Here is a 23,441-nt window from a genome sequence, read left to right on the forward strand (position 1 = left end):
TTGGACTAGATATGAGAGAATGGGTCTGTGCAGCATGTGTGCACATTACAAAAAAAATCCTGCCTCACTCAGTGGATGATGGGAAAAGTAAAACTCTGACCTCATCTTTGGTTTAAAATAGTGAATTTGAGTTGTTTTCTAAGGTGATTTTTGTTTTATCTGCTGCTTCTTGGTATCATTTGATAGAATGGAAGACACTACTTAAACAGAGATAATCTTGGTTGGTTTCAGGACTGGGAGTAGCTTGTTTGAAATCGGCCTCAAAGTAGCAGACATTTTGATATTCCGATTTTCCTGAGAAAGGGTAAGGCTTCCTCTACACCTCCTGGTCTGTTTTATGGGTTTTTACTAGGTCTGATTCAATTATTGGGACACTGTAAATCACGATCAATCATTCGTGGTTATGTTTTATTATCTGAGAAATAGGGTAAATCTTGGATTTTTTGTGTGATGATGAATTCAGAATGGAAGGCAAGTGTAATGCAGAAAAGGCCTGGGAGAACGAATGAACGAACAAGTTCAGGTAAGATCCCAATGGGATGAGCGGGGAATACGGGACAGACGAAGAATAGCTCTGGAGAGCCAGGGCTTAACCCAGCAGCTAAGGCAATCGTGGGGCAGACTTAAGAACAGGAATAGCAGGGACTGTTGCATCGAACTTGTGGTAGCTGAAGTCTTGAATCTTGAGTAGCTGGCAGCAGGTTAGGTCACATCAGAGGGTAGAACACATTTTTTTTTTGTTATTATCACACTGGCCGATTCCCACCAAGGCAGGGTGGCCCGAAAAAGAAAAACTTTCACCATCATTCACTCCATCACTGTCTTGCCAGAAGGGTGCTTTATACTACAGTTTTTAAACTGCAACATTAACACCCCTCCTTCAGAGTGCAGGCACTGTACTTCCCATCTCCAGGACTCAAGTCCGGCCTGCCGGTTTCCCTGAATCCCTTCATAAATGTTACTTTGCTCACACTCCAACAGCACGTCAAGTATTAAAAACCATTTGTCTCCATTCACTCCTATCAAACACGCTCACGCATGCCTGCTGGAAGTCGAAGCCCCTCGCACACAAAACCTCCTTTACCCCCTCTCCCCAACCCTTCCTAGGCCGACCCCTACCCCGCCTTCCTTCCACTACAGACTGATACACTCTTGAAGTCATTCTGTTTCGCTCCATTCTCTCTACATGTCCGAACCACCTCAACAACCCTTCCTCAGCCCTCTGGACAACAGTTTTGGTAATCCCGCACCTCCTCCTAACTTCCAAACTACGAATTCTCTGCATTATATTCACACCACACATTGCCCTCAGACACGACATCTCCACTGCCTCCAGCCTTCTCCTCGCTGCAACATTCATCACCCACGCTTCACACCCATATAAGAGCGTTGGTAAAACTATACTCTCATACATTCCCCTCTTTGCCTCCAAGGACAAAGTTCTTTGTCTCCACAGACTCCTAAGTGCACCACTCACTCTTTTTCCCTCATCAATTCTATGATTCACCTCATCTTTCATAGACCCATCCGCTGACACGTCCACTCCCAAATATCTGAATACGTTCACCTCCTCCATACTCTCTCCCTCCAATCTGATATTCAATCTTTCATCACCTAATCTTTTTGTTATCCTCATAACCTTACTCTTTCCTGTATTCACCTTTAATTTTCTTCTTTTGCACACCCTACCAAATTCATCCACCAATCTCTGCAACTTCTCTTCAGAATCTCCCAAGAGCACAGTGTCATCAGCAAAGAGCAGCTGTGACAACTCCCACTTTGTGTGTGATTCTTTATCTTTTAACTCCACGCCTCTTGCCAAGACCCTCGCATTTACTTCTCTTACAACCCCATCTATAAATATATTAAACAACCACGGTGACATCACACATCCTTGTCTAAGGCCTACTTTTACTGGGAAAAAATTTCCCTCTTTCCTACATACTCTAACTTGAGCCTCACTATCCTCGTAAAAACTCTTCACTGCTTTCAGTAACCTACCTCCTACACCATACACTTGCAACATCTGCCACATTGCCCCCCTATCCACCCTGTCATACGCCTTTTCCAAATCCATAAATGCCACAAAGACCTCTTTAGCCTTATCTAAATACTGTTCACTTATATGTTTCACTGTAAACACCTGGTCCACACACCCCCTACCTTTCCTAAAGCCTCCTTGTTCATCTGCTATCCTATTCTCCGTCTTACTCTTAATTCTTTCAATTATAACTCTACCATACACTTTACCAGGTACACTCAACAGACTTATCCCCCTATAATTTTTGCACTCTCTTTTGTCCCCTTTGCCTTTATACAAAGGAACTATGCATGCTCTCTGCCAATCCCTAGGTACCTTACCCTCTTCCATACATTTATTAAATAATTGCACCAACCACTCCAAAACTATATCCCCACCTGCTTTTAACATTTCTATCTTTATCCCATCAATCCCGGCTGCCTTACCCCCTTTCATTTTACCTACTGCCTCACGAACTTCCCCCACACTCACAACTGGCTCTTCCTCACTCCTACAAGATGTTATTCCTCCTTGCCCTATACACGAAATCACAGCTTCCCTATCTTCATCAACATATGGGAGTTATAAGAGTAACTGAGGAGGCAGGTTAGCAATGGAGCCATTTTCAAACTTTTTGAAGCTGCTCCTAGATAGGTGGTATAATTTAGCCTTGTTATTGAAGGTGTAACATAGAGGCTTGATGAACTCAAGAACTTGGGTGAGTGTGAAATGAAGCGGTGATTCACAGGCATACTTAACTGTTCCAGCACAGAGGCTTTTGTAGAGTTCAGTACAGGTCATGGTGTCAGTATTTGAAGAAGTGTAGAAGGTAAGGTTCTCCCATGAGGGTGTACTGGAGTTGTCACTATCTTCCTCTTCTGGAATGGATTCATTGGGTGAATCTACAATGGTGGTAGCAGGTGACTGAGGGTCGACAGGAGCAGTGGAGAGGTGGGAGGCGGTGGTTGAGGCAGCATGATCAACTTTGTCAGCGGTGAAGTGGTTATAGAAATTACAGGAGCAGTTGCTCGGGCAGGAGACAGGTCTGCAGGTGCAGTAAAGTTCAGGGCGTTGGGAAGGATCTTGAGGATGTCTGCTGAAGGTGTGGAGTTCGGAAAATTGAAGGCAGGTATGTTGTTCAGACGGAATAGTTCATTAATAGTGGTGTTGAAAGTGCCGGGGTTTGCTGCGTTTGCAAGGTGTGCATACACCATGCAGTACAGCAACTTGGAGGGAGCACCGTCGGGGAGTGGAGAGAGGGAGTTGCTGTGCGATGGTGCCTGTAGATTGGCGTGTAGTCTTGGTAGTGTCAGTTTGTGGTTTGGTTATTGCAGCATATGTCGGTGAATTAGAGGTGTTCTTCAGAACTTTAGTTTTCTTCAATATGATTTCTTTCCTGAGTGGGCACTTAGCTGCAAGGGTATGATGATTACCCATGCAGTTAAGACATGTTGGTGCTGTAGTAATAGTGCAGGATCTGAAATCGTGTCCATCATTCCCACATTTTGAACAAAACTTCTTATCCTTGATGGGGCAGTCCTTGGTGGTGTGATTATAGGAATAGCAGGTCCAGCAGTGGGAGATGTATGTGAAACGTTCTTGTTCTATATGACTTGGGTGAATGTGGTAATATGAGATGGCCAGACCGTCAGAGAGAGCTTGGGCAGCCATGGAGATATCTGAGAATGTAATCTTTAGCATAGATGAGGCGTTAGGGATCTTGGAGATGCTGTCTACCGAGGCCCAGGTGTTTTGTTCCTCAACAGATGTCTTCAGTGCTTCAGTAGAGAGAGAGGTGACGATACTGTTCAGTCTTTTCACAAAGACCGAACATTTCGACTTCAAGAATGGAGACGGGGATATAGTGAATTGTTGTGTTTGTAGGGTCCTGATTGAAAAGTCATCCATTAGTTTTAATGCTTCCATGTCATTTGTGCAGACGACAATGAAGGAGTCCTTCAGAGAGTGGATTGCCGTAAATTTGACCTGCAGGCAGATCCTAACGGCAGTAGCTAAAGCTAGCTTCGAGGGGTCACTAATTGCACCATTCACAGGCTTGATTTTCACACAATGCAACAGCACTGTGAAAAGGATGCGACGTTTGTAGAATATAAATTCCCCACCCTGGCGGGGTCAAAGGGAGGCTTCTTGAGCGTAGAGCAACTATGTGATCGGACAGAGCACAAGCAAGGAGCAGCGTGAGGCCTGGGAGGACATGATTAATGAAGAGAGGAAATGTTGTTTTAGAACTTAAAAGTTCCATTGTGTATTTTAAACACTGTTTTTAAATTCATTTTTTTTTTAATTTTGCATAAAATCGGCCAAATTACTGACTTCTATGCACTTTATAGCATAGTTCTGATAGTTGAATGGGCAGTTAAATGTGCTCAATCAATAGAATGGAATGCATACGAGTAAAATAGCTAAGAATTTAGTCAAGTTAAGCAGTGGAATTGGCTTAAAATAGAGCTCAAATTTGGCAAAACTGTTTAATGAGTTTGTTTGGTGGCTCTTGCAGAGCGGGGTTCAAGGATAAACATCTTCAGAGGCTTCTTTCTTTTATTTGCAAAGTAGTGGTGGGTACACAGGTTTGTGTGTTGTGCATATGGCTCAGTAGGGCCATACCCACAAGGGAGAGAGCTAGTAGGCCTTCTTGACTGCTGCTGGGCCGTTGAGTGAGTGAGAGCGTGTGACCAGCGTCCCACTGACTTTGGGCTGGCTAGAGGGCAGCACCTTAGTGCCGCAAAATATGAACTAAGCTGGCAGACAGCATAGACTGTCTGTGCAGACAGTACAGGCTGTCTACATACGCTTGGCCACCTACCTCGCATCATCCCGACGCGACAATACTGGTGGTAAAAAAAACTTGGTCTCTCTCTCGTAGGAACAGGGCACAGAACACAAAATAAAAACATATACATATGGACATGGAAAAAAAACTTCCTACAGGGAGGGAAGAAAAAAACATGTGGTGTGCTAAACATCATAGTCAAAGGCAGTGAGCGTCAAAGGGCATCACTGCACGCCTTCCTGCGTCTGGACAGATACTGCAACACAGGAGACATCGCTGCGGCTGAGCTGTGACGTAACAGGGTACGGTCTCCTCTAGAACGGTGAAGCAGTCATCGTAGGAGTCACTGCAGTTTTTCACTCAACCTGGGGCACGACATGCAGGTGCCCTCGAGTGAGGCGCCGACAAAACTCGGCAACTGGGCAGGACTTCTGGCAAGCGACTCAGGAGGACACTTCTCGACTGGTACTGTCATTGGGCTGTCACTGCCGGCGAGCGTGGAGTGAGTCGTGGAGCGAGTCGTGGCAGAGACAACTGGGCGAAACATCTGGGAGTCATAACATCATACACCAGACTGCAGTGAGCGAGCTAGCAGTCAAAGTGACATCTTCTTTGTACAGGCTGCTCACTGAAGCTTGTGACACAAGGCTGACACAGCGCCTGCCGACAGGGCTTAAACTGTGGCTTGACAAGTGTCATTCTCTCGACAGTTGGAGTTATAGCAGAGGTTAGTCTAAGTGTCCCCAGACTTGTTTCTCTACATATAACTGCACCCTGAAGGTTTGGAGGTGAAGTGAAACAAATCTCGATGGGAATCATAGCAGGTACGATTCTGCAGAACATGTATGAGCGACGAGCGTAAGAGCTTTCTGTACAAAGGGGCTCAGGGCTCAGGCTGACTAATATCAGCTGTCAAACGCACTGGTCACACCGGGTGACTAACACAGCGGTGCTACTCAGGGGTCTGGCCGCAGACCACACTGGACACACGGAAAACTTTACACACACACACGCGGTACATGCGGTACAACATGGCTTAACTAGCAAATGATGCTTTTCTGTGCACAAAATTGACACTAAGCTATACACGAACATGTGAGAACACTGACTGAGAGGAATTAATTTACACAACATATATCTTCTCTCAATCTTCTCGACAATACTGACATAATTACTAGAACACTCAATGTGACATCATGTGATGTCAGGCGTGATGTCGCGAGGTGATGTCAGCAGCACTGTGACGTCAGAAGACGTCTCGAGGTGACATCAGGCAGACATTGTGACAGTCATGAAGCTGGGCAGCAGCATCGGTGACGTCAATGTGATGTGGGCAGCAGACCACAGCATGAGGTCTGGGACATCTGGCAACTCATGTGGCTCGTAGGTCCACGTGGCTTTGTCCACACCTCACATGGCATCGGGATCCATGTGGTGTTGTGATCTACGTGGCATGCTGATCCACGTGGCTTGTTGATCCACAGGGCTTCGTGAGCCACATGGTTTGCTGATCCACGGTGGGTACACAGGCTTGTGTGTTGTGCCCATGGTCCGGTAGGGCCATGGCCACGAGGGAGAGAGCTAGTAGGCCTTCTTGACTGCTGCTGGGCCACTGAGTGAGTGAGAGTGTGTGGGACCAGCGTCCCACTGACTTTGGGCTGGCTAGAGGGCAGCACCTTAGTGCTGCAAAATATGAACTAAGCTGGCAGACAGCAAAGACTGTCTGTGCAGACAGTAAAGGCTGTCTACAAAACTGCCAATGCACAAATTGTGCCCAGACCATCAAATTTCATCTTTTTGGTGTCATGACCTTCTGAAAAAGATTTTTTACATTTCCAGGAGATTTTTTTTAAACCAGACACTGTGAGCACTTAATTTTGGGGGTCTGGACAGTAAAAGGGTTAAGTGCAAGTCTATAATTTATTGCTCACAGAATTCTCATGCTTTAAAATGTAAAACCAAAAGCATATTGCCTAATACAGTATTTGATTATCTAATAAGGTAGCATGGAAGAGTGAGGCCTTATCCACTGATTAGTTCAGACATTATTTTATTGATGCAGTTAATATGTAATAGAACTTTCCACTCAAGGTTCACCTCACTCTTCATAATTCCCATAGCAATCCTAAAATCTTGGAGTTTCCAAAACCATGTGTTTAGGTTGTTTTTACTGCCAAATACAACATTCATTGGATTAAGGAGTGATTAAGACTTTTCAGTGCCACTACAAATGCAGGGCCATGCACAAACTCATCGCAAAAGTGGATTACAGTTCAAAACTAGAATATCAGAGTTCTGATTTAAATTTAGCATTGCTAATGCACTAACACCCATTAACCCTTTGAGGGTCGACAGGCCCTCTCCGAGACTCGTTCTCAGGGTCGGCCAAATTTAAAAAAAAAAAATCTCATGAAAAGATAGAATCTTTTCCCAATCATAATGACACCAAAAGTATGAAATTTGATGGAAAACTTATGGAATTATGCTCTCGCGAAGTTAGCGGTCTTGGCGATGTTTACGCATCGGCAATTTTGCCCACTTTGAGCCCCATTTTCGGCCAATTCCACTGTACTAGTCGACAAAAAAACATGAATATTTCGCTAGAACTCCATTTTTTTCTATCGAATGAGTGCAAGAAATCACCCATTTACCGATTTCAACTATCCAATAAAGTGGTCAGAATTTAGTAATTTTGCCAATTTCACACAAATTAAAGTTAAAGTGTTATAAGATGAAGAGCCCATCCAACACTAAACGATGGCTAGGGAAAATTATGGCCTATTGTAGCGAATAACTTCACAGGTTTCTCTCTCAGCAATAACTTAGGTCCGGAAAATTGAAGATGTACAGAAAAAAAACAAATGAACTGTTAGATGATGACAAAGAACAAAAATAAAGAAATGTTGGAGAAACTTAATTCCCATTTAGATGACAGGATGAGGATGAAGCAGAAAAACCTGTACCTAACACCTAAACGGTCCAACGTGTATATACACAGTGGACCCCTGCCTTATGATGGCATCGTATTACGTTAAATCCGCCATACGATACATTTTAACGCAAAAATTTTGCCTCACCTCACGTGATTCCTCCGGGACGCATCCCACTTGTGGCCTGAGCACGCCTCAGCTGCCCCGTGGGTACCAGAGTTTACAAGTCAGCCAGTGCAGTCACAGCCACGCACACATTCGGTACATTTCATATTATCACAGTGTTTTTAGTGATCATAGCTGCAAAGTAAGTCACCACGGGGCCCAAGAAAGCTTCTAGTGCCAACCCTGTGGTAAAAAGGGTGAAAATTACTATGGAAATGAAGAAAGAGATCATTGTTAAGTACGACAGTGGAGTGCATGTCTTGGAGCTGGCCAGGTTGTATACCAAACCCCAATCAACCATCGCTACTATTGTGGCAAACAAAACAGCAATCAAGGAAGCTGTTCTTGCAAAAGGTGCAAGTTTGTTTTCGAAACAGAGATCGCAAGTACTCGAAGATGTTGAGAGACTGTTATTGGTGTTGATAAACGAAAAACAGATAGCAGGAGATACCATCTCTTAAGCGATCATATGTAAAAAGGGTGAGAAATACATACTATCGTACCATGGTCAGCTGTTGCTGCACCACGGTCAGCTGTTGCTGCACCATGGTCAGCTGTTGCTGCACCATGGTCAGCTCCTGCTGCACTACCGTCAGCTGCTGCTGCACCACAGTCAGCTGTTGCTGAACCACGGTCAGCTGCTGCTACACCACCATCAGCTGTTGCTGCATCAGAGTCAGCTGTTGCAGCACCACAGTCAGCTGTTGCAGCACCACAGTCAGCTGTTGCTGCACCACAGTCAGCTGTTGCTGCACCACAGTCAGCTGTTTCTGCTGCTGCACCACCATCAGTTGTTGCTCCACCACCATCAGCTGTACTACTCGAAGATGTGGAGAGACTATTATTGGCGTGGCTTAACGGGAAACAATTACCAAGAAACAATTAGCCCCAGATGGTTAGCCACCCAGGATAACCAAAGAAAGCCAGTGCATCATCGAGGACTGTCTAACTTATTTCCATTGGGGTCCTTAATCTTGTCTCCCAGGATGCGACCCACAACAGTCGACTAACACCCAGGTGAACAGGAAAAAATGCCTGGAACTAGTGCTCATATTGGTGAATTTAAGGCCAGCAAAGGTTGGTTTGAGAGATTTAAGAATTGAAGTGGCATACACAGTGTGATAAGGCATGGTGAAGCTGAAAAATTCCAACCCCAACAAGTGTTCAATTGTGAAGAAACAGGCCTGTTCTGGAAGAAAATGCCAAACAGGACCTACATTACTCAGGAGGAAAAGGCACTCCCAGGACACAAGCCTATGAAAGACAGGCTAACTCTCATGTTTTGTTGTAATGCTAGTGGGGATTGCAAAGTGAAGCCTTTACTCATGTATCACTTTGAAAATCCCAGAGTGTTCAAGAAAAACAGTGTCTCATCACTCATCAATACTCTTCAATAAAGGTAATTGTAATTTTAACATTTATTTATGTAGTTATTGTGCATGTCTCATTGTTTTCTTTGTAGGGAAATGTATATTTCACGAAAAAAATTTTTTTTAATACTTTTGGCTGTCTGGAACGGATTAATTCAATTTCCATTGTTTCTTAATTGGAAAATTAATTTGGCTAATGATTTCAGCTAATGATGAGCTCTCAGGAACAGATTAATATCGTTAGGCGAGGGTCCATTGTATGTCCTTATGCGTAGCCGTAGCACCCCAAAGGTATATATATATATGTTTTAATTTTCCTGACTCCAAATTTGGCACAATTGCCCTGAGATGCCTGGTCAGCATAGAATGGGTCTTAACACTCAGTGTGCACCATATTAAAAAAATCTGGGACCACTTAGTACCTTGTGGGAGCACCAGTTAAACTGAGCGCCAGATAGAGCAAACAGTGCAGCAAACACCAAGGATTCACTGATGTAATGTCATATTAACACTCCTCTTTTAAGAAGAAAGTGATGTTAACCCTTTCAGGGCTGGCAGGCCCTTTCCTAAACTTATTCTCAGGGTTGGAAATTTAAAAAAAAAAAAAAAAAAAAAAAAAAAATTCTTATGAAATGATAAGAGAATCTTTTCCCAATCATAATGACACCAAAAGTATGAAATTTGATGGAAAACTTATGGAATTATGCTCTCGCGAAGTTAACAGTCTCAACGATGTTTACACATCGGTGATTTCACCCACTTTGAGCCCTATTTTTGGACAATTCCAATGTACCAGTCGACAAAAATCATAACTATTTCACTAGAACTCCATTTTTTTCTATCAAATGAGTACAAGAAACCACCCATTTACCAATTTCAAATATCCAATAAAGTGGTCAGAAATTGGCAATTTTGCCAATTTCACAAAAATTTCAAAAGATGCCAATTTCCAAATAGGGTCCAGAATAAACAAGACAGACATTCCTGACACTAAAATAACATTTCCTCTGTTCAATAGTCACGTCCCCAGGCCTCTGTTACATTTCTTTTGCTTTCCACTTTGAATTTTTATTCTCACAAAAAATAGAAGATTTACTGTTATGCAGACTACTGCATTAGTGTAGAAATGGTATAAATAATACCAACGCACTTGTGAAAGAATATTAGACTCATCAGTTGATATGTTTTGGACACATGGCTTGATTTATTTACTTTTGAACTTTGGCAAAAATCGAACATTTCTGCTACTTTGAGCTCAATTTCAAGGTACTTTTCATTGTGAAACCAATCAAAATCATCTCAATTTCCATAATATGTCTTCCATTCTATAAAACGAGACCAGGAAAACTAGAATACAACCATAAATAGCATACGAAAATATAGTGCAAAATCAGTTTTAAAACAAAAACACGGTCGGAGTTTCTTTTTCTCATTATGCACTATGTGCTGCAGGATTTTTTTTATACTGCACACACTGACCACATAGACCCATTCTTTCATATGTACACCCACCAGATTTCTCTCCCTACATTTGAAGGCGCTAGAATTTATGCATACTAGTACGCACCAACCCTGAACGTGCAAGCTGTACTAGTACGTCACCAACCCTGAAAGGGTTAACCCTAAGTTTAGGGTCTGTCGATCTCTGTCTATCTGTCTATCTCTGTATATCTATCTTTCTCTGTCTCTGTCTCTCTCTGTCTATCTCTATGTGTGTGTCTCTATCTGTCTTTGTCTATCTGTCTATCTCTTTGAATCTGTCTCTGTCTATCTCTGTCTCACAGGTACACATAAATACAAGTATACATAGTGTAAATTACCTAGGATAACCCAAAAAATCCAGACAAAGCGCTATACTCTGCTTGAAGATGTAAGTAAATGTGATGACGCAGTCTTGTGGCTCTCTCTGAGACAGAGAGCTAGACAGATAGACAGAGCTTGACAGACAAATAGACAGACAGACATGCTTGTGTGCCAGTGAAAACAAAGCAAGGGCAGATGCTCAACAAATGTCACCTCTAATCTTTTCTAATCAAGTGTTATCACTGTACCCTCGCATATGCTCATCAAAACGTCAGCTCTTATCAGATGTTATCTCATCTTATCATGTCACTGTCAGGAGTGGACTTTGTTTTTCATGCTTCAAGGGAACTTATTATTACCTATTATTATTATTATGTATTTTTCTTCTTCTTCTCCTCCTCCTCCTCCTCCTTCTCCTTCTCTTTCTCCTCCTTGTTATTATATACTTCCACATATCCAAAACATTAATGGGACATATAAATACTTTGTATATATTCCAAGACAATAGTAAATGGCTAAGGCAGGTGTAAATGCCCACCTGTCAGTGTGTTTGTGAAAATTGGAGTACAATTTCAGTACCTAATACTAGTGTCAGAACAAAGAATTGTTATGAAATGACAAGAAGTTTGTTTTTCATGCTTCGAGGGAACTTATTATTACCTATTATTATTATTATTATTATTATTATTATGTATTATTATTATTATGTATTATTATTTTTTTTTTATCATCACACTGGCCGATTCCCACCAAGGCAGGGTGGCCCGAAAAAGAAAAACTTTCACCATCATTCACTCCATCACTGTCTTGCCAGAAGGGTGCTTTACACTACAGTTTTTAAACTGCAACATTAACACCCCTCCTTCAGAGTGCAGGCACTGTACTTCCCATCTCCAGGACTCAAGTCCGGCCTGCCGGTTTCCCTGAACCCCTTCATAAATGTTACTTTGCTCACACTCCAACAGCACGTCAAGTATTAAAAACCATTTGTCTCCATTTACTCCTATCAAACACGCTCACGCATGCCTGCTGGAAGTCCAAGCCCCTCGCACACAAAACTTCCTTTACCCCCTCCCTCCAACCTTCCCTAGGCCTACCCCTACCCCGCCTTCCTTCCACTACAGACTGATACACTCTTGAAGTCACTCTGTTTCGCTCCATTCTCCCTACACGTCCGAACCACCTCAACAACCCTTCCTCAGCCCTCTGGGCAACAGTTTTGGTAATCCCGCACCTCCTCCTAACTTCCAAACTACGAATTCTCTGCATTATATTCACACCACACATTGCCCTCAGATATGACATCTCCACTGCCTCCAGCCTTCTCCTCGCTGCAGCATTCATCACCCATGCTTCACACCCATATAAGAGCGTTGGTAAAACTATACTCTCATACATTCCCCTCTTTGCCTCCAAGGACAAAGTTCTTTGTCTCCACAGACTCCTAAGTGCACCGCTCACCCTTTTCCCCTCATCAATTCTATGATTCACCTCATCATTCATAGACCCATCCGCTGACACGTCCACTCCCAAATATCTGAATACATTCACCTCCTCCATACTCTCTCCCCCCAATCTGATATCCAATCTTTCATCACCTAATCTTTTTGTTATCCTCATAACCTTACTCTTTCCTGTATTCACTTTTAATTTTCTTCTTTTGCAAACCCTACCAAATTCATCCACCAATCTCTGCAACTTCTCTTCAGAATCTCCCAAGAGTACAGTGTCATCAGCAAAGAGCAACTGTGACAACTCCCACTTTGTGGGTGATTCTTTATATTTTAACTCCACGCCTCTTGCCAAGACCATCGCATTTACTTCTCTTACAACCCCATCTATAAATATATTAAACAACCACGGTGACATCACACATCCTTGTCTAAGGATGTGTATTATTATTATTATGTATTATTATTATTATTATTATTATTATTATTATTATTATTATTATTATTATTATGTCTTCTTCTTCTTCTTCCTCCTCCTCCTCTTCCTCTTCCTCCTCCTATTCCTCCTCCTCTTCCTCCTCCTCCTCCTTCTTCATCTCTTTCTCCTTCTTCTCCTCCTCCTCCTCCTGCTTCTCCTCCTCCTGCTTCTCCTCCTCCTCCTGCTTCTCCTCCTTCTCCTCCTCCTCCTCCTCCTCCTCCTGCTTCTCCTCCTTCTCCTGCTTCTCCTCCTCCTCCTCTTCCTTCTCCTCCTCCTTCTCCTCCTTCATCTCCTCCTTCTCCTCCTCCTTCATCTCCTCCTCCTCCTCCTTAATCTCCTCCTTCTCCTCCTCTTCCTCCTTCTTCTCCTTCTCCTCCTCCTCCTTCTCCTCCTCCTCCTCCTGCTTCTAGTTCTCCTCCTCTTCCTCCTCCTCCTCCTGCTCCTCCTCTTCCTGCTTCTCCTCCTTCTCCTGCTCCTCCTCCTCCTCCTGCTTCTCCTCATCCTTCTGCTTCTCCTCCTCCTCCTTCTGCTTCTCCTCCTCCTTCTCCTCCTCCTCCTCCTCCTTCTCCTGCTGCTGCTGCTCCTCCTCCTGCTCCTCCTTCTTCTCCTCCTCCTCCTTCTCCACCTTTTCCTCCTCCTCCTCCTTCTCCTCCTCCTCCTGCTTCTCCTCCTCCTCCTCCTGGTTCTCCTCCTCCTCCTCCTGGTTCTCCTCCTCCTCCTCCTGCTTCTCCTCCTCCTCGTCCTCTTCCTTCTTTCTCCTCCTCCTTCTCCTTCTCCTCCTCCTCCTGCTTCTCCTGCTTCTCCTCCTTCTTTTTTTCTCCTCCTCCTCCTCCTCCTCCTTCTCATTCTCCTCCTCCTCCTCCTTCTCCTCCTCCTCCTCATTCTCCTCCTCCTCTTCATCTTCCTCCTTCTCCTCCTGTTTTTCCTTCTCCTTCTCCTCCTTCTGCTTCTCCTCCTCCTTCTCCTCCTCCTGCTTCTCCTCCTCCTTCTCCTGCTTCTCCTCCTCCTTCTCCTGCTACTTCTCCTGCTTCTCCTCCTCCTCCTGCTGCTGCTGCTCCTCCTCCTCCTCCTTCTCTTCTCCTCCTCCTTCTCCTTCTCCTCCTGCTGCTGCTCCTCCTCCTGCTGCTCCTCCTTCTCCTCCTCCTCCTCCTCCTCCTTTTCCTCCTCCTTCTCCTGCTCCTCCTCCTGCTTCTCCTCCTCCTTCTCCTGCTTCTCCTCCTCCTCCTCCTTCTCCTCCTCCTCCTGCTGCTCCTCCTTCTCCTCCTCTTCCTTCTCCTTCTTCTCCTCCTCCTGCTTCTCCTCCTTCTCTTTTCTCCTCCTCCTCCTTCTGCTCCTCCTTCTGCTCCTCCTCCCCCTCCTTCTCCTCATCCTCCTTCTCCTCCTCCTCCTTCTCCTCCTCCTCTGCCTCCTCTTTCTCCTCCTCTTCCTCCTCCTCCTTCTCTTCCTCCTTCTCCTCCTCTTCCTCCTCCTGCTTCTCCTTCTCCTCCTCTTCCTCCTCCTCCTGCTTCTCCTTCTCCTCCTCTTCCTCCTTCTCCTCCTCCTCCTCCTCCTCCTGCTTCTCCTCCTCCTCCTCCTGGTTCTCCTCCTCCTCCTCCTGCTTCTCCTCCTCCTCGTCCTCTTCCTTCTTTCTCCTCCTCCTTCATCTCCTCCTTCTCCTCCTGCTTCTCCTCCTCTTTTTTTCTCCTCCTCCTCCTCCTTCTCATTCTCCTCCTCCTCCTTCTCCTCCTTCTCATTCTCCTTCTCCTCCTCCTCATTCTCCTCCTCCTCCTCCTTCTCCTCCTCTTCATCTTCCTCCTTCTCCTCCTCCTCCTCCTGTTTTTCCTTCTCCTTCTCCTCCTCTTCCTCCTCCTCCTTCTCCTGCTCCTTCTCCTCCTCCTCCTGCTTCTCCTCCTCCTTCTCCTGCTTCTCCTCCTCCTTCTGCTTCTCCTCCTCCTTCTCCTGCTACTTCTCCTGCTTCTCCTGCTGCTGCTGCTCCTCCTCCTCCTCCTTCTCTTCTCCTCCTCCTTCTCCTTCTCCTCCTCCTCCTGCTGCTGCTCCTCCTCCTGCTGCTCCTCCTGCTGCTCCTCCTTCTTCTTCTCCTCCTCCTCCTCCTCCTTTTCCTCCTCCTTCTCCTCCTCCTCCTTCTCCTGCTCCTCCTCCTGCTTCTCCTCCTCCTTCTCCTCCTCCTCATTCTCCTCCTCCTCCTCCTCCTTCTCCTCCTCTTCATCTTCCTCCTTCTCCTCCTCCTGTTTTTCCTTCTCCTTCTCCTCCTCCTTCTCCTGCTCCTTCTCCTCCTCCTCCTCCTTCTCCTGCTTCTCCTCCTCCTTCTGCTTCTCCTCCTCCTTCTCCTGCTACTTCTCCTGCTGCTGCTGCTCCTCCTCCTCCTCCTTCTCTTCTCCTCCTCCTTCTCCTTCTCCTCCTCCTCTTCTCCTCCTCCTTCTCCTTCTCCTCCTCCTCCTGCTGCTGCTCCTCCTCCTGCTGCTCCTCCTGCTGCTCCTCCTTCTTCTCCTCCTCCTCCTCCTTCTCCTGCTCCTCCTCCTGCTGCTTCTCCTCCTCCTTCTCCTCCTCCTCATTCTCCTCCTCCTCCTCCTTCTCCTCCTCTTCATCTTCCTCCTTCTCCTCCTCCTCCTCCTGTTTTTCCTTCTCCTTCTCCTCCTCTTCCTCCTCCTCCTTCTCCTGCTCCTTCTCCTCCTCCTCCTGCTTCTCCTCCTCCTTCTCCTGCTTCTCCTCCTCCTTCTGCTTCTCCTCCTCCTTCTCCTGCTACTTCTCCTGCTTCTCCTGCTGCTGCTGCTCCTCCTCCTCCTCCTTCTCTTCTCCTCCTCCTTCTCCTTCTCCTCCTCCTCCTGCTGCTGCTCCTCCTGCTGCTGCTCCTTCTTCTTCTCCTCCTCCTCCTCCTCCTTTTCCTCCTCCTTCTCCTCCTCCTCCTTCTCCTGCTCCTCCTCCTGCTTCTCCTCCTCCTTCTCCTCCTCCTCATTCTCCTCCTCCTCCTTCTCCTCCTCTTCATCTTCCTCCTTCTCCTCCTCCTCATCCTGTTTTTCCTTCTCCTTCTCCTCCTCTTCCTCCTCCTCCTTCTCCTGCTCCTTCTCCTCCTCCTCCTGCTTCTCCTCCTCCTTCTCCTGCTTCTCCTCCTCCTTCTGCTTCTCCTCCTCCTTCTCCTGCTACTTCTCCTGCTGCTGCTGCTCCTCCTCCTCCTCCTCCTCCTTTTCTCCTCCTCCTCCTTCTCCTTCTCCTCCTCCTCCTGCTGCTGCTCCTCCTCCTGCTGCTCCTCCTGCTGCTCCTCCTTCTTCTCCTCCTCCTTTTCCTCCTCCTTCTCCTCCTCCTTCTCCTGCTCCTCCTCCTGCTTCTCCTCCTCCTTCTCCTGCTTCTCCTCCTTCTCCTCCTCCTCCTCCTCCTCCTGCTGCTCCTCCTTCTCCTCCTCTTCCTTCTCCTTCTTCTCCTCCTCCTCCTTCTCCTGCTCCTTCTCTTTTCTCCTCCTCCTCCTCCTCCTTCTGCTCCTCCTCCTCCTCCTTCTCCTCATCCTCCTTCTCCTCCTCCTCCTTCTCCTCCTCCTCCTCTTTCTCCTCCTCCTCCTTCTCTTCCTCCTCCTCCTTCTCTTCCTCCTTCTCCTCCTCTTCCTCCTCCTCCTGCTTCTCCTTCTCCTCCTCTTCCTCCTTCTCCTCTTCCTCCTTCTCCTTCTCTTCCTCCTCCTCCTCCTGCTTCTCCTCCTTCTCCTCCTCCTCCTTCTCCTGCTTCTCCTCCTCCTCCTGCTTCTCCTCCTCCTCCTGCTGCTGCTGCTGCTCCTCCTCCTTCTTCTCCTCCTCCTCCTTCTCCTCCTCCTCCTTCTCTTCTCCTCCTCCTCCTTCTCCTCCTCCTCTGCCTCCTCCTTCTCCTCCTCCTCCTCCTCCTTCTCCTTCTCCTCCTCCTCCTTCTCCTCCTCCTCCTCCTCCTCCTCCTCCTTCTCCTCCTCCTCCTTCTTCTCCTCCTCCTCCTTCTCCTCGTCCTCCTCCTTCTCCTCCTCTTCCTTCTCCTCATCCTCCTCCTTCTCCTCCTCTTCCTTCTCCTCCTCCTCCTCCTCCCCCTCCTCCTTCTCCTCATCCTCCTTCTCCTCCTCCTCCTTCTTCTCCTCCTCCTCCTTCTCCTCCTCTTCCTTCTCCCCTCCTCCTTCTCCCCTCCTCCTTCTCCCCTCCTCCTTCTCCCCTCCTCCTTCTCCTCCTCCTCCTCCTCCACCTATCAGTGTTTGTGACAATTTGAGTACAATTTCAGTACTTAATACTAGTGTCAGAACAAAGATTGGTTATGAAATGACAATAACTACTATAAATTGTAATTACCTGAACATTAAAAATTATATAAAATATGAAAAATAGAAAAAAAGGTATATCGGCAACACTTCTGCAAGTGGCAGGACTGGATGTTGCTGTCACATGAGCATCCAGCGCCAATTTCTCAGCCTCATATCTCAGTAAGTCCTGACCCTAATTTTTTTTATTCTAAAACACTTAAAAAAATGTGCTCTTTTTTTCTTTACAAGTAAATGATCTTTTTTTTTTTTTCAAAATATTCGGGGCGCTGCGCAAGAGAACGTATATATACGTTTGGACCATTTAAGGGTTAAACAGTTAACCCTTAACCCTTTGACTGTTTCAGTTGTACCGTATATATATACACTTCTTACAAGCCAATGTGTTTGACGTATATAAACTCAAAAATTCTAGCGGATTCAAATCAAGTGGGAGAAAGCTGGTTGGCCCACGTGTGAGAGAATGGGTCTGTGTGGTCAATGTGCGCAGTATAAAAAAAATCCTGCAGCAAGCAGTGCATAATGAGAAAAAAAACTCTGACCGTGTTTTTGGATTAAAACGTATAGTTTTTATGGTTGTACTCTCGTTTTCGTAGTCACATTTGACAGAATGGAGAGCATATTATAGAAATGGAGGTAATTTTGTTTGGTTTTACTATGAAAAGGACCTTGAAATGGAGCTCAAAGTAGGGGAAATGTTTGATTTTGCCGACGTTCAAGAGTAAACAAATGATGTCATTGTCCAATAAATATCCAACTAGCCATTCTATATGTAGTCATGAATGGGTTGACATTATTTATACAATTATTACAATATTGCAGTAGTATGCGTAACAGTAAATCTTCTATTTTTGTTAGAATAAAAATTCAAAACAGAAAGCAAGAGTAATATCAGAGGGGCCTGGAGACATGACTGATGAACAAAGAAAATGCTATTTTAGAGCCAGTAATGTCTGCATTGTTCATTCTGGACTATTTTGAAATTGGTATATTTTTTAATTTGCGTGAAATTGGCCAAATTGCCAAATTCTGACCACTTTATTGGGTAGTTGAAATCGATAAATGGGCAGTTTCTTGTACTCAATCGATAGAACAAATGGAGTTCTAAAGAAATAGCTATGAGTTTGGTCGACTGGAACAATGGAATTAGCCGTAAATAGGGCTCAAAGTGGGCGAAATCGCCAAGGTCACTAATTTCGCAAGAGCATAATTCCATAAGTTTTCCATCAAATTTCGTACTTTTGGTGTCATTACCATCGGGAAAAGATTCTCTATCATTTCACAATTTTTTTTTTTTTTTTTTTTTCAAATATTTTGCAACACCAGGAGATACCTCAGGATTTGGGGTTGCGACAGTCAAAGGGTTAAACTGTCCAAACACAGATCTACATTTACATGCATAGCACTCCGACCTTGATTTTCTCCATCTGAAATCATATAAAAAAAAGTAGATCTACATTCGGAGCGCTACGCAAGCAAAAGTAGATCTGCGTTTGGGGGGACCCCCCAAATCTCGGCCAACTTTTTTATTTTTCAACCGATTTCTTTTATTTTTGGTGTACTTTTAGTGGTGCATGTGTAGAAGAATGTGACAAAGTTTCAGTATGATTGGCCAACAAACAACAGAGAAAAAAAAATATTAACAGAATTTTGATATATGGCAGCATTTCTGACAAATTGGCAATACGAATGGCACTTCCAACAATCCCAACTGTTAGAATACATCTAGCACGACATTTCATCTAATATATCTTATTATCATGGTAAAAAAAAAAATACATTTGACAGAATTTTTGGCATTCACCAAAATATCAGCCTTTTACCCCCCACAAAATCAAAAATATTTGAGATATTCCAAAAAATATAATTTTAAATAGTCAAACACACTTTGTTTTATATTGTCTGTAAAAATCATTTCAATACAATCATTAATAATGGTGAAGTAAAGCGAAATAAGTGAATAAGTTACTTTCGATATATAGGCCTAGAACGCTGGCCGGCCCGCCGTCTCAAAAAAAAAAATTTTTTCGCGAAAATCACGTTTGTTTCGGTGTATTTCTTAGTAAACTGGTGTTCTAGTGCAGTTATCCTCTTCAAAACACCGTTTTCTATCACTCACAGACCAAACAATACAACATGGAGACGAGGAGTAACTCATTTATATCGAAATATTGCTGGTGGACTCTCGCCATATTATGGCCTATTTTATTCAGTCTAGAGTACAGTGGACCCCCGCATACCGTCGCCATCACATAACGTACAATCCGCATACCGCTCGCTTTTATCGCAAAAATTTTGCCTCGCATACCGCTCAAAAACCCGCTCACCGCTCTTCGTCCGAGAAGCATCCAATGTGCGCCCTTAGCCAGCCTCACATGTGCCGCTGGTGGCATTGTTTACCAGCCTGCCTCCGCGGTAACATCCAAACATACAATCGGAACATTTCGTATTATTACAGTGTTTTTGGTGATTTTATCTGCCAAATAAGTGACCATGGGCCCCAAGAAAGCTTCTAGTGCCAACCCTACAGCAATAAGGGTGAGAATTACAATAGAGATGAAGAAAGAGATCATTGATAAGTATGAAAGTGGAGTGCGTGTCGCCGACCTGGCCAGGTTGTACAAGAAACCCTTATCAACCATCGCTACTATTGTGAGCAACAGAAAGGCAATCAAGGAAGCTGTTCTTGCCAAAGGTTTAACTGTGTTTTCAAAACAGAGATCGCAAGTGATGGAAGATGTTGAGAGACTCTTAATGGTGTGGATAAATGAAAAACAGCTAGCAGGAGATAGCGTTTCTCAAGCGATCATAAGCGAAAAGGCTAGGAAGTTGCATGAGGATTTAGTTAAAAAAATGCCTGCAACTAGTGATGATGTGAGTGAATTTAAGGCCAGCAAAGGTTGGTTTGAGAGATTTAAGAAGCGTAGTGGCATACATAGTGTGATAAGGCATGGTGAGGCTGCCAGTTCGGACCACAAAGCAGCTGAAAAATATGTGCAGGAATTCAAGGAGTACATAGACAGTGAAGGACTGAAACCTAAACAAGTGTTTAATTATGATGAAACAGGCCTGTTTTGGAAGAAAATGCCAAGCAGGACCTACATTACTGAGGAGGAAAAGGCACTCCCAGGACATAAGCCTATGAAAGACAGGCTTACTTTGTTGATGTGTTCCAATGCTACTGGTGATTGCAAAGTGAAGCCTTTATTAGTGTATCACTCTGAAACTCCCAGACCGTTCAGGCAAAAGAATGTCCTCAAGGAGAATTTGTGTGTGCTGTGGAGGGCAAACAGTAAGGCATGGGTCACTAGGGACTTTTTCTATGACTGGTTACACCATGCATTTGCCCCCAATGTGAAAGATTACCTAACTGAAAAGAAATTAGAACTTAAGTGCCTCCTGGTGTTAGACAATGCCCCTGGTCATCCTACAGACGTGGCAGAGCGACTTTATGGGGACATGAAATTCATTAAGGTGAAGTTTTTGCCTCCTAATACCACTCCTCTCCTGCAGCCCATGGACCAGCAGGTTATTGCAAACTTCAAAAAACTGTACACAAAAGCTCTGTTTGAAAGGTGCTTTGTAGTGACCTCAGAAACTCAACTGACTCTAAGAGAGTTTTGGAGAGAGCACTTTAATATCCTCAATTGTGTAAACCTTATAGGTAAGGCTTGGGAGGGAGTGACTAAGAAGACCTTGAACTCTGCTTGGAAGAAACTGTGGCCAGAATGTGTAGACAAAAGGGATTTTGAAGGGTTTGAGGCTAACCCTGAGAGGATTATGCCAGTTGAGGAATCCATTGTGGCATTGGGAAAGTCCTTAGGGTTGAAGGTTAGTGGGGATGATGTGGAAGAGTTGGTGGAGGAGGACAATGAAGAACTAACCACTGATGAGCTGATAGATCAACTTCAACAGCAAGAGGCCAGACCTGAGGAAACTTGTTCAGAGGGGAGAGAGAAACTGAAGAAGTTGCCTACTACAAAGATTAAGGAAATCTGTGCAAAGTGGCTTGAAGTGCAAACCTTCATGGATGAAAATCACCCTCACACAGCTATTGCAAGCCGTGTTGGCAACCTGTACACTGACAATGTTGTGAAACACTTTAGGGAAGTCATAAAAGAACGAGAGGTACAGGCCACTATGGACAGATATGTTGTGCGAAAGAAGTCCAGTGACTCTGAAGCTGGTCCTAGTGGCATTAAAAGAAGAAGGGAAGTAACCCCAGAAAAGGACTCGACACCTCAAGTCTTAATGGAAGGGGATTCCCCTTCTAAACACAAACACTCTCTCTCCCCTCCTCCCATCCCATCAATCATCACCAGATCTTCAATAAAAGTGTCATGTAATTGTGCATGCCTTTTTCAGTTTGTGTGTATTAAAATTAACATTTCATGTGGTAAATTTTTTTTTTTTCATACTTTTGGGTGTCTTGCACGGATTAATTTGATTTCCATTATTTCTTATGGGGAAAATTCATTCGCATACCGATCATTTCGCATAACAATGAGCCCTCTTGCACGGATTAAAGTCGCTATGCGGGGGTCCACTGTATATAACATGTTTGTTTGTTATTTACAGTGTTTATTATATCATATTAGATCAATTCTGATAGATAAATAAGCTGTATAGTTGATAAATAAGCTGATATAAGCATAATAATGAAGTGATTTCACCTGGCACTCTCTGCAGGGGGAGTACTGCCGAGTGTTCCCAGATGGCTCCCGATTGGCTGGCACTCTACTGATAAGCTCCACCTACTCTTATATGATGCCAAATAATCAATTATTATATTAGAAAGAATAATGCAAAGAAAAAGCGATAAAAAACAAGGAAAAAATTCCAAAAAATACATGGGCTGAGAGCAGACACGCTACCTACATCACCGTCACCATACCTGATATAAATGACTATAATTTCTTGTAGAAACGTCGTAGAACATCGATTCTTGTACCACTGTGTTGCCAAAGAGTTAAGCTATTTTTCTATATGAATAACTCAATTTCCATAATTTATCAATTTTTTCTTGAGAGCGCGCTGAAAATTCCCAACGTATGGGAATTTTCAGCGCACTAAAAAATGTGAAATGCACCATGGCATGGGTAAATATGCAAACCTTTTGACAGAACAAGACCATGGCACATCTAGCAGTACAGTACTGCTGCTTCACTGTTGGCTGTATAAAGTACTGCAGAGTCAAACACAGAAGACACATTACAAAACTTTTCTCCCAGCCTGAGACCAGGTTTGGCTGGTTACTGCCTTATCAGGCATATGATGCTTGCAGTCTATAAGCCAAAAGGACCATGTTATTCTCCCTCCTAAGATGCCTGTGTTCCAGTAATACCAGATAATGTTTTAAATTTTTTACAATAAAATATAATGCTTACCAATACGCATCCCTTTCCTTCTGCCGTCTTTGCCTTGCAGTGCGTGGAGGAGTTTTTCCAAATTCTTTTAAGTAATGTGCCAGTTCCTCCTCTTCCTGTGAGAAGGACTCAAAGCTCTCAAGTCTCTCACCATCTTCTGGTGCAACCAATTCATCGCTGGTACCACTGCTTCTGTGAAATTTTAACAATAATGTTATAGAAATCAGAGAAAACAATTAGTATTTGATATGGTAGGCACAGTATACTGCATAATGGAAGCTATGAAAAAAAAGTATCATGCTGAAATAAAATATCATCATCATTTAATGAAATGTTCCCTAAAATCAGAAATAAGAAAATACTGTAAAAATACAGCAGTACATAAAAATACAGGGTGTTAATTCAGTTCAAGGGTCACTAATCTTCTTACAAGTTTCAAGGTGGCCTGTGGCCTAGTGGCAAAAGGTCTCACTTCACATAGTGAGGGTCTAGGTATGATTCCTGGTGAGGGTTGAAACACTGGGCATGTTTCCTTACACCAGTTCACTCATCAGTAAAATAGTCACCTGGGTGTTAGTCAACTGGTGTGGGTTGCATGCTGGGACAAAATTGACCTAATTTGCCCAAAATGCTCTACATAACAAGGGGCTTTCTGTATAGTCACTGATGTCAACTAGGCCTGTATACCTTATACTTGTAGAAATAAAGATATTATATTATTAAGTCCCTTGTGCAAAAAATTTGGGCATACTAAAATTAGTATACTGCTTACAAACAAGCTTTTATGTCCACAAGAGAGAGTACACAGC

The 23,441-nt window shown here is 44.3% G+C and overlaps 1 protein-coding gene across 1 annotated transcript in view; it reads right to left on the reverse strand.

Annotated features, from left to right (window-relative positions):
- The window catches only part of LOC128685570 (mitogen-activated protein kinase kinase kinase 4-like), a 272,746-nt gene extending 249,886 nt beyond the window's left edge, over positions 1-22,860 (reverse strand). Inside the window, exon 1 of the mRNA XM_070087989.1 lies at positions 22,654-22,860. The gene's annotated coding sequence lies outside the window, so the exon portion shown is untranslated. The remainder of the gene's footprint in view (positions 1-22,653) is intronic.
- Between the last annotated feature and the right edge of the window lie 581 nt (positions 22,861-23,441).

Source organism: Cherax quadricarinatus, chromosome 23, assembly GCF_038502225.1.
Source record: "Cherax quadricarinatus isolate ZL_2023a chromosome 23, ASM3850222v1, whole genome shotgun sequence".
Taxonomy (NCBI): Eukaryota; Metazoa; Arthropoda; class Malacostraca; order Decapoda; family Parastacidae; genus Cherax; species Cherax quadricarinatus.